Below are 17,907 nucleotides of genomic sequence, written 5' to 3' on the forward strand. Positions count from 1 at the left end.
CCAGGTTGGGGCAGCCGCTAGCCTCTCCCTCACACTTAATTCATGAGTAGTGGTGGCTCTATAATGTGTTAGAGACCTGGGCCCTTGTTTGGTTTCCCCTGTCAGTTGCTAAGTCCATTCTGGAGAGTTAGGCACCATTTTGCATGAGTGAGGCTTACCAGGCAGCGGAGACCATGGAGCTGTAACTGGATAGGATAGCCAAGCAATAAGGGTGTACTTTGTTTTTCACACGTGGCTTCTCCATTTTTGGCTCTCTCATTTTGTTAAATAAACCATGACACAGTGTAATATGTCATGTTGTTGTTCATCTGAGATTGTGTTTACCTAATTTCAAGACCTTCTAAGCCAGGCATAGGCAAACTTGGCCCTCCAGATGTTTTGGGACTACAACTCCCATCATCCCTAGTAATAATAATAATAATTTATTATTTATACCCCGCCCATCTGGCCGGGTTCCCCCATCCACTCTGGGCGGCTAGCTAACAGGACCAGTGGTCAGGGATGATGGAAATTGTAGTCTCAAAACATCTGGAGTTTGCCTATGCCTGATTCTAAGCAGTAGGCGATTGTTACCGTATTGGCCCGAATATAAACCGCACCCGCAAATTAGCCGGTGGCTCAGGGGAGGCTTGGGAGCCGCGGTCGGGACAGGTGCCGTTGTCCCGCACCCCCGACATCCATCGTGTTGTAAGGTCACGGATATAAGCCGCACTGTAACTTTTCACAATAGGAATTTTTTTTGGGGGGGGGAGTGCAGCTTATATTCAGGCCAATACGGTATGTAAAACCTTGGGATTCAAAGGAGGTGTATTTTCTTTTCCCCACCTTGCATTTCTGCCCACCATCCAGAAAGAGAAATGGAGAAGGCAACTGCTTCCTCTTCTCTCCCATTACCTACACCACCCCAGCATAGAGTTCTGCAGGTATGTCAGGGAAACAAAGGGCTTTGGGTCTGGTGGATCATGGCCCTAACACATCCAGTCCTTTCCTCCCCTGCTCTAGAACATCTGCATCACGGGTAGGCAAACTAAGGCCCGGGCGCCGGATCCAGCCCAATCGCCACCTAAATGCAGCCCGCGGACGGTCCAGGAATCAGCGTGTTTTTACATGAGTCGAATGTGTTCTTTTATTTAAAATGCATCTCTGGGTTATTTGTGGGGCATAGGAATTCGTTCATTTCCCCCCCTTCAAAATATAGTCCGGCCCCCCACAAGGTCTGAGGGACAGTGGACCGGCCCCCTGCTTTCAAAGTCTGCTGACCCCTGATCTACAGCAACAGTCCTCTCCAGAAATGTGTCATCCCACAGGCAGCAGCACTTGCACTACTTCCTGAAGTGCTTCCGCTGGCTGCCTGGGTTGGGGAGGCTCGTAGCCTGAAGTCAAGAAAATCCCCAACACCTCTTCCCCACAATGAGAGTCTATTGGCAACAGTTATATTATAGGATAAGGGTGCCCTACATGCAGATTTACAACAACAAAAGCCTGTCGATTACCGGCAGCCTTGTTGATGGGAAGTAATATAACAGTGCACCCAAAAGACTGAAAAGAACTCTAATTTTACTCATCTTTTTGAATGCTATGATTCAAAGTCCTGGAAAAGGTCCTTGAGTTCATTAAGTCCATCTTCTGCCCTAAAGCAGGATTCTGCACGCACAACTCCTGTGTTAAGCATGATTGCTCTCATCCTGCCGTCTCACAACATGGATTTTCTTCTAGTTTTATTAACATTAGAGATGATTAAACGCATGTTAGGTCAGATTCATACTGTAAGTGAAGTCCTAGATGTTAAGTACTAAAAAGTGACAGAATCATTCAATCCTTTTCTGTTGATTTGTTTGATTGTGTCCTGCGAACAAAACTAAAAATAGTTCACACATTCCTTTTATGTGCTTTTAACAGTAAGACCAGAAATAGAGCTGCCTTTCTTACCCCAATCCTAAAATGTAGCTATACTAATTAATTCCTCCTCTCTTCCCAAATTTCAAAAGTGTGTGTGTGTGTGTGTGTGTGTGTGTGTGTGTGTGTGTGTGTTTTGGGAGTACTTTAGAGTCTGCCATTTTAAAAAAAAGGTCTAATAATGGATTTGCTGCTGACCAACTTGTATGTCAGGGCAGAGCTTGGAAAGTTTGTTCAGTTCAAGTTCAACCTTTCGGCAAAAGATTTTCTGTGTTCCAAATACAACAAGTTGCCTTTTAGGAGTATAAAATATACCGGTACTTAAGACAAAGAAAACACCAAAACACACAGGGAAAGGTGAATTAATTTTTTTCTAACAATTACCGGTATTATATTTAAGCTTCGAGGCCCAAATACAAGTCAAAAGCATAACAAACACCCATAAGAGAATAAAGTTGAAGATGAATTAGAAATCGTTCTGCAACCAAGTGATTATAATTCAAGTTCAATTCACCTGGCAATTGTGGAACCTACTTTCAGGGGTGGTTTTGAAGTTTTTCAATGGATTCTGTGAACCTTGTTAAACTGAACTCAGTCATTCCATGCGCTGGTCAGGGGTGGGGAACCAGATGTTGGCCTAATAGCTCCTATAATTCTTGACCGTTGGCCATGCTGGTTGAGGCTGATAGGAGCTGGAATTCAACAACATCTGGAGGGGCACAGGTTCCCCGTCCCTGATATATGTCAAGATGTGCACCAACACAAATCATAAAACACTACAAATGTTTTAATTGGTTCAGAAGAATGTAATTAATTCACAAAATATATGCTATACACTTTATCAGCAGGAATGTAGCCAGTTATTTAATTACACTTTGTTCAACAACAAGGAAGTCCCATAACAGATCCAGGCTAATAATAAACATCCATTTTTTGTGAGCATACAAATATCTGTTCTCTGTACTTACCCTGCTTTAGCTATCATGGTACGCCTTGGGTCTGGTGGCCTTTGGACTGATCCTGCATGGTTCTTCTTAGGCTGGCCGAGAAATTCGATTCATGGAAGATGTGGCTATCAATGCATACTGGTTCTGATGACTATATTCTACTTCTAGTTACTGTGTAATAAAATGGGAGAGGATTTGTGGTCTTGATATTTGCTTGTTAGGCATCTGGTTGGCCACTATAGAAAACACAATGCTGGGTTGAATAGCCCTCTCATTTTCATCTTCTATTCCAGGCATCCCCAAACTTCGGCCCTCCAGATGTTTTGGACTACAATTCCCATCTTCCCCGACCACTGGTCCTGTTAGCTAGGGATCATGGGAGTTGTAGGCCAAAACGTCTGGAGGGCCGCAGTTTGGGGATGCCTGTATTCCATTCTATTTTCATCTTCTATTTCTACTTCATTGAATTCTGGACATTATCATTTTCTGGGACCTCAGCACTTTGTCTAAACTGGAATATCTATGATACCATGGCCTAGTCTGTGATGATAAACTAACTTTGGAACCCTTTTGGAGTTTACGTGAAGCATATTTTTACAAAGGTTAAGAAGGTCACTTGCCTTTTACCTGAACTACAAAAACAAGCAAGAGTTGCAGAATGACTCCTTAGGGTTCTCCCTCTTTAGGGGGGGGTGTTGTTCAGCAGCCAATTGTGAACAAAAAAATCCTAGTTTAGGCCAATAATAATGGGGAGTGGTCACAAAGAGGCTGGATTGTAGGCAGCTAAGAGACATGAACTCTGTATTTCTCTGGCTCAAACAGCTGGTTTATAGGAATATTAATCATATTTTGCTGTGTGTTTTCAATGTGGGCTTTCACATTAAAGCAAACCACGTGACACATTGCATAAGGGGATATTTAGAAAAAATGTTATTCTTGATCTGGCAATCTGCAAGAGCATATGTGGTTTTAAAAAAAATAACACAGCAGGAGGTGTCTTCTTCAGGCACGTCTGGAGTAATATTGATGGTGAGACTGCATCAGTTTCTGTGCGTTGCATTATCAGTATGTAATGCAAGAAAGGTTATGGAGTCCAAAACCTAGAAAAAATGCTCCTCAACCCTGTGAAAGATCCTTGATGTGATTTGTAAACTCTTGTAACCTTTAGCCATTAGATTATAAGTGGATTGTCCCTAGTAGCCCTCAAGAGTTTGCAGATAAGAAGCATTCTCAGAGCATTTCTATGAAACCTAGTTCGGAATTAGAAGGAGTCATTCCAGGAAACTGTTTTATATATATATATATTAAAAGTCATAAACACTTCCAGTACATTTGACATATTTAAAGAAGGAAAGTTCACGTCCCATTTGACAAGATGATTGAAGCTGCGCAGTGCTGAAATGCTGAGAGAGAATGTTATTTCCCTGTTAACTGGATGGCGTGCCTTATTGACATGTCCATCAGCCGAGCCCTTCACACGTGAAGGAAACCCAAAAGCTACGTGCCACTTTTCCAGCACTTGATGGCCAAGAGATCTAGGCTGCATTTCACATAAAGCAGGTATACTCTACCCATGTGAAGTATGATGGGTGGGGGATATTTTGCAGCTCTGAGGGCCGCACCGCCTCATGGGGGAACGTCCAACAGACTCATGGCAGATGTGTCTCCGGTCATTGTATGATAGAGTACATTTCAGGTTCACAAAAGCCAGCAGTTTCTACATGCCCACTGTCATGGACTGGTTGGACACAGAGGAATGGTGGGGAAAACCAGTTGGGGAACACCTAAGGGAAGAAAGCTCTGAACCCAGGTATTGGTGGTAGGATGAATGGTCAGAGGGAGAAGCCTGGGAGGAGGAGGTGTCAGAGGTAACAGGATTTAGTGAAGTGAGGACAGTCTATGGCAGATGTCCAGAAGCAGGAGGTGAGGGAGGCCAAGAGGCAGAGATGAATCAGATGGTGAAGAAGGCAGGGTGTCTCCCCTCCTACTGTGACAAGCTCCCCTCCTGCCTCCCAGAACCTGAAGAGGTGTGAAGGGAGAAGCAGAGACAAAGAGTTAACTTCATTTACTCAGTGTGATTTATTGCTGGCTCACGCCTGACTCCCACACATTTGTCTGTCCTCCATCCAGGCAACCAATAGGCTTCATCAGAGTTCAAGGGTGCAAGCCAGTCAGGCAAAAGCACTCAAGGAGGGTATGGAGAAGCACCACTGAGGGGTGTAGCTTAAGGAGAGGCCTGGAGGCCAGGTAGGGAGGCTTCAAACGCACACATTTGCCCCCGGACCAGAGGTTCTTCATTCCTGGTGTGTGCACTGTGAGGGCTAAACTTGTTCTAAGCCCCATATCCCAAGGTATACACATACTGAAGATTCTTGCAGTTTCCTCTGTGTTCTTAAAAAACCACAGTCTTCCTCTGATAACCAGCCTTCCCACTGCAGACTCACAGTAACATGGCAGTATGGTCTATAAAACTAAGCTGATTGTTGCTTATCACTGAAGCTCAGGTCTCCTAGTATAAAGCCTTCGCCACAATTGTGTACCAAAGCTTTGAGGAAATCTGGGTCTTGGTATTGAGCAGTGCTCCCCCCCCCCAGAAAAGTAGATGCTGGTACTCACCATAAAGTTATTACAGTAAGTGCCACACTTTTTAACAACTAAAAAAAAGAGGTGCCATACTGCGTATCCTTGAGTACCCCCAGGGGGAACTAGTTTTGAGACTTAAAAACCAGTTGCTGAAATAAGAGAAGGGAAAGTGACTGTGGGTTCTCCCAGGGGGGAAGAGAAGAGGATTTGGCGAGAAGAGATATTTCAGTGGTTTGGTGGGTGATTAACTTTTGATCTCTGCTCTCTTATAAAAGGGAAACTCTTCTCCCATGAATGTACTGTTTTCATGAACCAAGTCGCTTAATTCTGAGCAGTGAACAGATGCTGTTCTTGTAGCAGTAATGGTATCGTTGCATAATTTGGGTGCAAATAACCATTGTACGTCAACAGATTCTCCCTCTATTGTATGGTTGGTTTATAGCTAGCTTATGCAATCAGCAGAAGGCAGTAGTAATGCCTCCCCTAGACTATATAATTTCTGACTGCAGGGATATTTATTATTATTATTATTATTTTATTTATTTATTGACAACTATAAAGCACATCAAAGTGCAAGTAGATAAATAGGAACCGCTACAGCGGGAAGGTAAACGGTGTTTCCGTGTGCTGCTCTGGTTTGCCAGAAGCGGCTTTGTCATGCTGGCCACATGACCTGGAAGCTGTACGCCGGCTCCCTTGGCCAGTAAAGCGAGATGAGCGCCGCAACCCCAGAGTCGGTCACAACTGGACCTAATGGTCAGGGGTCCCTTTACCTCTACCTATTTAATTAAAAACAACAAAAATACATAAAAACCATACTGTAAGAACAAGTTAAAAACTGACATCAAATAAGCATTGTGGAAAGATGTATTCTTAATTGCCTGCATAAAAAAACCAACATATACAGCAGGCATTGAAAAAGTCAAAACGGGAAGGCACATACTGGATCTGTTAGCAGAGTATTCCACAGGACTGGGCCAGTGACACTAAAAGTCTCAATTCCTTGTTGTCATCAGACAGTAGAGCATGTGACTCTTAATCTCAAGGTTGTGGGTTTGAGCCCCACATTGGGAGCTATAGCACCACAGTACCAATACAGCCCACTTTAGGGTGCTTTCTGGAGCATCTCCTAGGAGTTTCCGGGTTTGGGTGGGGAGTTCAGGTGGGCCTGGACTCAAGAATCTGTTGTGACAATCTGTGCAAAGTTGGGTGTCTGGGTACAGAGACATGAGGAATAACGAAACTCAGACAAATCTAGCAAATGAATGACCTTTTATCTACAGTGGAAAAATTAACATCCTCAGTCAAGGACCACAGAACTTGAGTAACGGGGTAGTCAGACCTGTGTCATCTAATACATTGTTGGCTTAAGTTGCTGCTTCAGCCACTGACTTGCAAGCTGTGTTTGATATTTTATTTCACCTCCTGTTGGCGCCCATTTCCAGGAGACAATACGTTGGTTTCGTTTTATCGGTCGTTTCATGATGCTTGCTTTTCCCTGAGTCTAGAAACCGAGAGCATCAGTTCAGTCCTAGACGGGCAAACTCCCATGTCCTAAGACTGTGAGAAGAAATAATCTCCTGCAACCTTTCCTCTCTATTAGCCTATGAAATTGGGTGTAGAGAACATGGCGATCTCATCTGGACTTGCGAAGGGAGTCAACCTTTGTTACATGCTCACCTAAAATGTCACATTTTGAAATGTCACCCCTTTCCCTGTAGTTTCACGGCATCCTAATGACCAGGTAGTACAACTCTCTGAGTGAAAGGCCAGGGCTATCCATATAGGGACAACCTACACAGACAATTCAGACCACAGGCAGAGAGCAAGTTTCTGTAGGAGATTCCTGTGCAGCAGATGACTAAAGCAAATAAGCCATACTCTGGAGCAGGAGGAAAGAAAAATAGGTACTGAGCAAAAGTATTTCATTCATTTCACTTGCGATTTGTGTACCACCTTTCTATATTGCACAAGGCAGTTTACAGCAACAAAATATACAACAAAATATACAACAAAGGACCCACACAAAAAGTCACTATACAATGTAACTTTAGAATGAATGACTTATATCCAACAAAGTAATATTCAATAATCTGTTAGTATATAATAGTACACAATGAAATTAACTCTCAACGCATCAGCAAGTAATAATTAAACTCACTCTTAACACTTACAGTCAATATCTATTAAACTATGATCAATAAAAATAACTGCAAGTCACAATGCATAAAATACCACAATACACACAAAACCATGTAAAAGGATCAAATTGAGAAAGAAAGAAACACAACTTGGGAAGTTAATTTTTTTTTTAAGCCCTGAAATGCGTTCATGTTTTTTGATCCTTTTGCAGGACTGAATGTTGGGCTAAGATCTAGGAGGATCTAGTTCCCACACAACCATGAAGCTCCCTGGGTTAGCTGGGGCCACTCTCTGTCTCTCGGCCTATTCTACCTCGCAGGGTTGCTGGGAGGATAAAAGGGGGGAATCAGGTGTGTGGGATATAAATGAAATAAATAAAACAACAATGAGGCTTAGCCAAATTCATGGAGGATAAAGCTCTCGGTGACTACTGGGATGGACCTGGGATACTTCAGTGGGTGGAGCAAAAGACCCTTCATTTCAGGGTCATGGGTTCGAGCCCCAAGTTGGGCAAAAGATTCCTGAATTGCAGGGGGTTGGACTAGATGACCCTCATGACCCCTTCCAACTCTACAATGGTAATCTTGCTGACTATATGCTTGCCCGAGAAACAGAGGCAGCATGCCAGAGGACGCCAGTTGCTGGCCAACAGCAAGAGAGTGCTTTTGGCCTTGTGTCCTCCTTGCGGGCTTCCCAAGATGACTGGATGGTGGACTAGGCAGGCCTGTGGTCTGAGCTTTGCTACTCAGTTCAAAAAGAATTAATTGTACTCTTACAAGTACTCTATAGTCTTCATCAGCAATTAATTTAGTTATTGATAGAATTTGCATCCCATATCTTGCTCTCACTGGACTTGGGGTAACTTACAATAATAAAAGACCATTGTAAACAACCACCAGCAAGATCAAAAACAGCATAAGATAAATGACAAAACTGAAGCTACAAAACTCATCAGAAGGATCTCAGAATTCCCTAATTGGAAAGGTGTCACCTACCACCCTAAAGGTAACAAAGATGGCAGTAAGCAAATATAACTGGGTTTTTTTAAAAAAAGGTAAAGGACCCTTGGACGGTTAAGTCCAGCCAAAGGCGACTATGGGGTTGTGGCGCTCATCTCGCTTTTCAGGTCGAGGGAGCCAGCGTTTGTCCACAGACAGCTTTCTGGATCATGTGGCCAGCAGGACTAAGCCGCTTCTAGCCCAACGGGACACTGTGATGGAAACCAGAGTGCACTAAAATGCCGTTTACCTTCCCACTGCAGCAGTACCTCTTTATCTACTTGCACTGGTGTGCTTTCAAACTGCTAGGTTGGCAGGAGCTGGGACAGAGCAACGGGAGCTCACTCCGTCGCGGGGATTCGAACTGCCAACCTTCCGATCGGCAAGCCCAAGAGGTTCCTGTAGGGAGAACATAAATCTGTGCTATCTAATTACCTTGTAAGAGAACATTATCTTGACATTTGCCCTCTCTTTTCCTCCCTCTTTTTCTTCTTGCTGCTGACTTCCTTTTGTACGCCATGAAATGTTGTCTGCAGCAAAATTATCGTGAGAATATCCCCCAGAAGCCACCAGGGCTTTGGCTGTGAGAAACATCACTGCAAAGTCTGTCACCAAAGTCACCATAGCTGGCAATCTATTCCACAAGCACATATCTATTCATATACTGAGGTTGAAATCCTGTACCCATTTACATGGGAGTAAGCTCCATTGAACTGAATAGGAGTAAGTGGGGGGAAAGACAGAGTGGAGGGTAGCTAATAAATAGCGTGACATCTCGGGTCTGGTCTTCACTTTCTTTATAACAGCATGAATAATACTAATTAGACACAGATAAGATGCTATCAGACTTTCGTATCATTTTATGCCGCATTAGACATGTATGGGTTCTCTGGAAGAGACGTAATTCATTTGCCCATTTATTACAGAGAATCCTGGTGACGTCACTGCCAAAGCACTGAGTTTAATAGTTTAAGTACATCTGGTGAGCAAAAATAAAATCGTTCACCTTCTGCTAAAATTATAATAATTTATTATTTCTATGCCGGCCCATATGACTGGGTTGCCCCAGTCCCTCTGGGCAGCTCCCAACAGAATCTTAAAAACACCAAACATTAAAAACTTCCCAAAGAAGGGATGCCTTCAGATAATAATAATAATAATAATAATAATAATAATAATAATAATAATATATTTATACCCCGTCCATCTGGGTGCATTTCCCCAGCCACTCTGGGCGGATTCCAACAAAATATTAAAAATACAATAAAATATCAAACATTAAAAACTTCTCTAAAAAGGGTTGCCTTCAGTTGTCTTCTAAAAGTCGGGTAGTTGTTTATTTCTGTGACATCTGATGGGAGGGCATTCCACAGGGCGGCCGCAACTACTGAGATAGAGAGGCATTTCTAATATTCTCAAAAGTCAAAACGGCATCTGAAAGGCTAAGTAGTTGGGAGTACTTGTAAACAATATAGTATCTTGGCTTCTACACCTTGTACATACTGGTAGGTAGCCGTGTTGGTCTGAGTCGAAGCAAAATAAAAAAATTCCTTCAGTAGCACCTTAAAGACCAAGTTTTTATTTTGGTATGAGCTTTTGTGTGCATGCACACTTCGTCAGATACACTAGAAACAGAAGTGTCAGACCCTATATATATACAGAGGGTGGTGGGGGTGGGTGGGAATGGGTGATGGGCTGATGGGAGTGGTAAACCTATAGATGGCTGTTAACGACTGCTGATGACTGCAATTGGTCCTGCGGGGGGAAAGCAAGAGCTGAGGCGCTAAAGAAAGCTTGATCATGCATAATGAGATAAGAATCCTATGTCTTTGTTCATCCCAGGTGGCTCCATGGTTTTAAGCTTGGTAATGAGTTCCAATTCAGCAACTTCTCTTTCCAGTCTGTTCCTGAAATTTTTCTGTAATAAAACAGCTGCTTTGAGATCTTGTATAGAATGTCCTGGGAGATTGAAGTGTTCTCCTACTGGTTTCTCTGTCTTGTGGTTCCTGATGTCAGATTTATGTCCATTTATCCTTTGGCGTAGAGTTTGGCCTGTTTGTCCAATATAGAGAGCTGAAGGGCACTGTTGGCATTTGATGGCATACACAATGTTAGAAGATGAGCAATTAAATAGTCCTGAGATGGTATGTTGGATATTGTTGGGGCCAGTAATGATGTTGTCCAGGTGTATGTGGCAACAAAGTTGGCATCTGGGTTTATTGCAGGCTCTGGTACCAGTGTCCATACTGACAGATGCTTATCCTCCAATGCATGCTACCTTTGCCTGTGGATTGGGGCTAATACCAATAAATAAACACTTAAAGGGAGGTGCCTCACAAGTTATTTTGATGCACGGTGTGGGGTAATTTCTCAACAGGGCCATTCTGTACATGAAGCGGACTGAGGCAGCTGACTCAGGAGCAGAGGCATAGTGTGGAGTGGAGGGCCAGGTGGGGCATGACCCCAGGTGCAAATTTCCGAGGGAGCATAAGTAGGCACTCCCAGGACAGGCTCCTTCACTGAAGCTGGAGCTGCAGGGAGGCAAGCCACATTTGGCCCAGGCCTTTGCAGCAGCAGCACCTCCTTCTCCTCATGGCCACCGAAGGGAAGCCTGCACACTCCCTGCCCCTGGGCCAGCTGAGAGGAAGGGAGTGGGAGGGCGGCAGCAGCACCCACCGAGGATGGAGGAAGGAAGAGGAAGGTGGAAAAAGACTGCCGGAGCTACGTGCGTTGCCAAAAGCACCTTGCCGGAAGGACAGGAGGGCGAGGCGACACAGCGGCACACCTGGCTTCACATTTCTCTGGCTCATCTCTGCTTCCAGGTTGGGGCTTGTTTGCAAGGACAGACTCCCTTGATTAGATGCGGGCTGGTGAAAAGACTGACCCAGTGGGAGCAACACTTGCTTCGTCCCGGACACCAGCAACCCAAGCTACACCACTGCTTGGGAGACAGAATCCAAGGGAAGCAGTGATGGTTGTTTCTGGGTTCCCCAAGAGCCCTGCGAGATCTCGTAGAAGGCTCTCACGACCTTCCCAAGACCCCAGTAAGTGAGGCGTTCTACCTCGCTCACTGAGGTCTCAGGAAGTTCATGTGAGGCCTCTGGACGTGTCCACAAAATGTCGTGGGACTCTTGCAAGATCTTGCCAGAAGCCACCGGTCAACCGCCTCAGGTAGAGAGACAGGACAAGGCCACTCCTGTCGCTCAAATGTCACTCTCTTCATTTGTTTTCATTTTAATTTCGTATTGATGCCTTAATCTGGATGCTTGGGTATCAGTGGAAGTTTCATTTGCAGAGGGAAGAAAAAGACTTGATTGCAACAGAAACATTATATTTGAGAGACAGCAAAAGCTATCTGAGGGGAAAGGTGACACCAAATGAAAATGAACTGACAAGCGGGTTTTCCTTGACTGTAAACCCCCCACTTCTGCTTTAAAAGACAAACTATCTTTGGAGGTTTTGATATGAAAAGAAGAAATCCACAGAAAATGCACCTCAACATTATTAAAATGTGTCTGGCACATTAATTGTATGTAGACTTTCCTCATGTGCTGAAGATATAGATATAGATATAGATATAGATATAGATAGATATAGATATAGATATAGATATAGATATAGATATAGATATAGATATAGATATAGATATAGATATATATTTTCTAGCTGTGTTTCTCATTTGTTATCAATTGTTTTTAATGCTGTATTTTATTATGGCTGTAATCCTGCTTGGGTGTGTTTGGTAAGGGTGAAGTGTGGAATGAGCAAATTACACCAGAGTATCTTCAGCTGAGCTGGGATTGAGCCAGGAATCCTAAACTGCTCACCCCAGCCGATCTTGCCATAGGAATGCCCCCTTAGTCTCTATTTTTTTTATTAATTTCTATATGCACTGCTTTTTCCCAGGGGGTACTCAAGGGTACATAGTACCAGCATGTCTTTTTGTTGTTGTTAAAAAGTGTGGCACTTACTGTAACAACTTCATGGTGAGTACTGGCACCTATTTTTCAGGGGGGTGGGCTAACACTGTTTATATGGAATGATTTCCAACCACTGAATAAAAGAGGTGTCTAAGAAGGGTACATAACAAAATTGTCAGAACACATCTTTAAATCCAGAACTCTCTTTTTAAAAAACTAGTATTTGCAAAATAATTATATCTAAATAATTATGCAATTTTAATAATAATAATAATAATAATAATAATAATAATAATAATAATAATATTCTAGTGGTGTTGATCATGCTATCTGTTTGTTTTGTGGTTTATGATTTTAGGAAAACGCTTTTCTATCATTGGACCTATCAGGAATCAATCTCTCTGGTGTTATGTTTGTTTGTTCGTCTGGAGTATCTGCTTTGCCTCCTCCCTTGGGGGGGGGGGAATTCTGTGGATGCCCCTGTTTGCGGCCGGAGAATCGGGGATATGATCTTTCAGCCTTCCTCTTGCTGAAACTTGTGAAAAGCAAACCAGTAAAGACTTTCTCTCTACACGATAAAAGACCGTATGTTATGCTTTGGATTGGGTGAACCGTCTTCACTGCGACCTCAAAGGAAGATCAAGCCAAATATTCCATTCGTTCTGCAAATTATTTAGCAGCTCTGCTCTGTAAAGGTAAAGGTACCCCTGACAATTAGGTCCAGTCGCTGACGACTCTGGGGTTGCAGTGCTCATCTTGCACTATAGGCCGAAGGAGCCAGTGTTTGTCCACAGACAGCTTCCGGGTCATGTGGCCAGCATGACTAAGCCGCTTCTGGCGAACCAGAGCAGCGCATGGAAACGCCGTTTACATTCCCACTGGAGCGGTACCTCTTTATCTACTTGCTTTCTACTTGCTTGATGTGCTTTCAAACTGCTACCGTAGGTTAGCAGGAGCTGGGACCGAGCAACAGGAGCTCACCCTGTCAGGGGGATTTGAACCGCCAACCTTCTAATCGGCAAGCCCTAGGCTCTGTGGTTTAGATCATGGCGCCATTCGCATCCCTAGCAGCTCTGTAGGAACTACTAAAAAATTATTTCGCCCCCCAGTAGAACTGGACCCCATCATCATAATTTCACCTCTGTTCCCACACTTGTATAATCTCTGTTACAGTTAGACATATTGCACACTGTGATTTTTAGGTTTCTTTCAAATCCACAGGACTTTCAGTGGGTGGGGGAAATTGTGACCCATGATCAAGTTCTCAACAAAGCATGAAAAGGAGAAACAGAAACTGATGTAAGGAGGAGGAGGAACTTAAGCCTGGTTCCTGAGAGTTTATGCTGGAAATGGGGAAACACTTAAGGAATAATGCCTTCCATATGGTGATAGCCACTGTAATTAAGTTATTTTAAGTTCTCATCTTTGCCTTCTAAAACAAAGAGACAAGCTGTTGGTGGCAAGGTATAGATAAACATCAGTTTTGTGGGTTTTTTATTTTTTAAAAAAAATGCTGCTGTTATCCTTACTGTTCTTATTGGTTTGACTTCTTCCTTTATGTTCATAAGGAACACATGCATTTTATAAATGAATAAGCTATGCAGCTTGAGAGTGAAGCCCTTTGCTTTTAACACAGCTCTCAGAGAAATCAATGAGATGAAGGAAAATTGAGCTGATCGGTTTCTCATTCAAAAAGGAAGTTGATATTTACCGTAGCTATAGGCTGCCGTCGATCTAACTAGTAATCTGTGGGCGGTGGTTTTCTTTTCCTGAAAGCTGTTTTATGAGGTGTTTCCCCACCTCCGTGCCAGTGACAAATACTGATGTAAACAGCACAGATCTGCCAATTTGAAAGGCCACTGAATCCTCTGTTTTTTCCATAAAACTGTCGAAACATAGAGGCTCATAATTGCATGACCTAAAGCCCCTGCAGGGGCTACAACATACCAGTCAAAGTTAAAAAACTTCGAGTTCCACATATTTCAATGGGAGAATTAAATACCTACTTAATACTCTCCCATTGAAATCAAACTTTGGCTGGACAGTGTCTGAGGTTTTCAGTAATAGACCCATCACAGATCGATTGGACACATCCCAGAATTGGGCACAGTATTCCAGGTGTGGTCTGATCAAGGGAAGGGACACTCTATTCTGTCTTGGTCAGACCACACTTGGAATACTGCATCCAATTCTGGGCACCACAATTTAGGAAGGATGTTGACAAGCTGGAATGTACACAGAGGAGGGCAACAAAGGTGATCAAGGGTCTGGAAACCAAGCCTTATGAGGAACAGTTGAAGGAGCTGGGTATGTTTAGCCTGGAAAAGAGGACACCGAGAGGAGATATGATAGCCACCTTCAAATATCTCAAAGGCTGTCACATGGTAGAGGGAGCAAGAATTTCTCCTGCTCTTGAGGGTAGGACTCGAACCAATGGCTTCAAGTTACAAAAAATGAGATTCCAAATAAACATCAGGAAGAGCTTTCTGGCAGTAAGACCTGTTCGACAGTGGAATGGTCTCCCTCGGGAGTTGTGGACTCTCCTTCCTTGGAGGTTTCTCAGCGGAGGTCGGCTGGCCATCTGCCATGGATGCTTTAGCTGAGATTCCTGCATTGCAGGGGGTTGGACGAGATGACCCTTTGGGTCCCTTCCAACTCTACAATTCTGTTTTCTGCATGGTTTCTCAGAAGGAAGCCCCTGTTATCTTTAATGGAGCTTATCCCCAGGTACATAGGTTTGAAGACTTACAGTGCAATCCCATACGTTTGCGACAAAGCCCTGTTGAATTAGATGAGGCAGAGGCCAAGAGAAGTGTATATGATTGCATAAAACAATGGAATTTGCCACCGTAATATATAGTAATGACCACCAACCTGGATGGCTTTAAAATGGGTTTAGACAAATTCATGGAGGGTAAGGCTAGGCTACTAGCTGTGATGGTTGTGTAACTGCCTCTAGTAGCAGAGGCAATATGCCTCTGAATCCCAGTTGCAAGTGGGAAGAATGATGCTTCATTCCTGTCTCAGCTGGTCACTGGGAGAATCGGATGCTAGATTAGATGGTCTTTCTGTCTTATCTAGCAGGAATCTACTTACATTCTTATGAACTGCTAAAAGACTTGTGATAAGATTTCAATAGCAGGAAGAAAGTAGACCTCAAGAGGATATAAGCAGAATTTGAACAGAAACAGGAAGTTGTTCAGAAGCTCCCCACCCCCACCCCCTTTCGGCCATTAATGTGTTTGAAAGCAACACTGGGAAAGAGACTAAAAAATCATCACTTTATTTTACAATATTACATTTCAAACAATGTCTCAAAAATCCAGCTTTCTTTTTTCACTATTAATGGTACATTTATAGCTCTGTTCTACTACTAGCCAATACAGTACAGTGGTACCTCGGTTTACCAATTTATTCCATTCCGGAAGTCCATTCTTAAAGCGAAACCATTCTTAAACTGAGACGCGCTTTCCCTAATGACGCCTCCCGCTGCCGGTGCCCCTCCACCATTCGGATTCCATTCTTAGACTGAGGTAAAGTTCTCAAACCAAGACACTATTTTCGGTTTTGCGGAGTTTGTAAACCAAATCGCTCTTAAACCGGACTGTTCTTAAACCGAGGTACCATTGTATTCATAACCAACTTGATCCTCTATTTCTATCTGTTCTATTTCTACCTTCCTCGGCTGCTCCTGCAGAAACTAGACAAAATAAAAGCTTGAAACTAAATACTCTGAGCACATCTGTGATCCCAAATACTTAAAAGGAAGTTTCGTTTAAGAGCTATGGAGCTTGCTTAAAAAAGAAAGGTGGTTAGAAATTGTAAACACTGCACCTCAAAACAATACAGAATGCATGATCCAAAAAAAACCCAAATAATTTTGAGATTTAAGCTTTTGCTTAAGGGCAAACTAAACATTAGGCCTACACAGAAAGGTCTGTAACATCACCCTGACTTCTCTTTCAATTGGCAAGCAGCTTCAAATTGATGAGCAGATTTTGAACTGAGGGTGGGTGAATGGAAAAAGAACTGCTCATCCCTTTTTTGACATCACTTTTTCTGCGCAAAATTCCTCCTCCCCAGTGGCTTTTCTCCCCAAAGTGTCCCACATACAAGCAGGGCACATATGTGGAACAGTGTGGGTAGGGCAATGGGAAAAGGGTGGTTTTGAGTGAAAATAGTAAGCAGAAAATGCATTCCTTGGCTCAAAACTGCAGTCTTCCAAAGTTCATTTGTATTTAAATACAAACAAATTTTGCAGCCCATTGAAAGAATACGGGTATCACTTTTCTGGATTCTGGAACACAGCTATTTGCATAAATCACATTTGCCAAAGCCATTTCCAACTGTGGTTTCCATACCTTTCCCCAAAAAGTATTGGCAATCCTAAAACAAATTGCTAACATTGAGCTTCCTTCCAATGCTAAAAATACCCCATAAGATAAGAAACTGCAAAAGCTCAATTTGCATAAATGAATCAGTAGGAAAAAAGCACTCCCTTCTGCCTTGGATATTCAAAACACAATTTGGTTCTCAGTAACATTTGCAACTCCTCCTAGTGAAGACTAGGCTGTATACAGAAATATCTTGGAAATAAAAATTACTGCTCTTTCCTCCCATAGCTCAGGTCTGAGTTCCTATGCCTGTAAAAGTTATTTGAAAGATGTACTGGACAGCAAACTGAACGATACTAGTTCAGTTGGCCATCTTTCCCATTATTTTCTACTATAAGAGGGACATTTCACCTTTTTAAAAAGAACCCTCTTAAAAAAAAAACAGGAGTGTCCATTCATTTGAAGGCTGGTTCAGTTCCTTATTTGTAGGAGAAAACACGCACACACAAAAGGCTCATGCTATGGAAACCTGTATGCCACCTTAGATAAAAGTCTTCGAATCCAGTCTGAAGTAGTTTACAGCATGCACCAGCATTTTCCATTTATATATACGTTTATTCCACAGTTGCCACTGAAGTGCTTTTTGCACCACTTGGAAATATGTTCCATTCAAATCAATAGGACTGTCCTCAAAGTACAGTAATGAATTATGAAGCAGTGTGCTATAAACATAGATCTCACACTGCCTTGTATGAGAAAAAGATGTAGTCATCAAGCCTTTGAAAACTAAACACAAGCTGCATTTCTTAACTGGAATTGCGTGGATTCAGAAATAACATTTCTTTACACAACCAACAAAATAAAGGGGAGGGGGCTGCAAGCAAATAAAGGTCCATCACACAAGAGAGAGAGAGAGAGAGAGAGAGAGAGAGAGAGAGAGAGAGAGAGAGAGAGAGAGAGAGAGAGAGAGAGAGAGAGAGAGAGAGAGAGAGAGAGAGGAGGAGGAGGAGGAGGAGGAGGAGGAGGAGGAGGAGGAGGAGGAGGAGGAGGAGGAGGAGGAGGAGGAGAGAATGTGCTTGTTTGCTGA

Source organism: Zootoca vivipara, chromosome 8, assembly GCF_965207765.1.
Source record: "Zootoca vivipara chromosome 8, rZooViv2.hap1.1, whole genome shotgun sequence".
Taxonomy (NCBI): domain Eukaryota; kingdom Metazoa; phylum Chordata; class Lepidosauria; order Squamata; family Lacertidae; genus Zootoca; species Zootoca vivipara.